The following is a 684-nucleotide window of genomic DNA, read 5'->3' as shown; positions in this document are numbered from 1 at the left end:
GAAAGATTGTGTTCAGTTTTAACTCTTTCTTCCATTTTGTATTTTTGGGTAAGAATAAGAAGCATTTCATCTGGTACTTAGTGTCTTTCATTCCAACATAAGAAAACATTTCTGGAATCTGCATCTGAAATAGCACTTTTTACACAGTTTTTGAATCTCAGAGGGGACATTGATGCATTTAAACTGCAGTTACAGATGCATAAATAGGCCTAATGTTTTGTTTTTAACATAAAACGTTGAATACTGATATTTGAAATAATTTAAAACATGAAAAAAATAGTCGAAATGTGAAATTAAAACCGCCAGTAGGTGGCAGCAAGTGACTGTTAATGAGTGAGTCATTAAGATTCAACCGATTCATTCAAATGACTGATTCGTTCAGAAACAAAGCATTTGACTGTGTTAATGAGTGAATCACTGAATCATTTATTCAACCGATTCGTTCGAAAAGCTGATTCAATATGTAAACACCGTCCATTGCACAGAGATGCAAACCAGTGCTGTGATCTTTGTTTGGAACTATTTTCGTTGGCAAAATTGAGCAAAAACAAGCAATATTATGTCTAAAATGTAAGTCACTTATTGCTTTACTGAACTTGTATAAAATGATTATTAAATGTGTTCATTGGGGAAGTCGTGGCCTAATAGTTAGAGAGTCGGACTCGAAACCCAAAGGTTGCAGGT

General features: G+C 33.9%; 1 protein-coding gene across 1 annotated transcript in view; it reads left to right on the top strand.

Annotated features, from left to right (window-relative positions):
* The window catches only part of LOC107569480 (autophagy-related protein 16-2), a 45,175-nt gene that overhangs the window by 15,413 nt on the left and 29,078 nt on the right, over positions 1-684 (top strand). The window lies entirely within an intron of this gene.

This window comes from Sinocyclocheilus grahami, unplaced genomic scaffold (genome assembly GCF_001515645.1).
Source record: "Sinocyclocheilus grahami isolate Dianchi unplaced genomic scaffold, SAMN03320097.WGS_v1.1 scaffold1349.1, whole genome shotgun sequence".
NCBI classification, from domain to species: Eukaryota; Metazoa; Chordata; class Actinopteri; order Cypriniformes; family Cyprinidae; genus Sinocyclocheilus; species Sinocyclocheilus grahami.
This window is presented reverse-complemented; position numbering and strand designations above follow the sequence as displayed.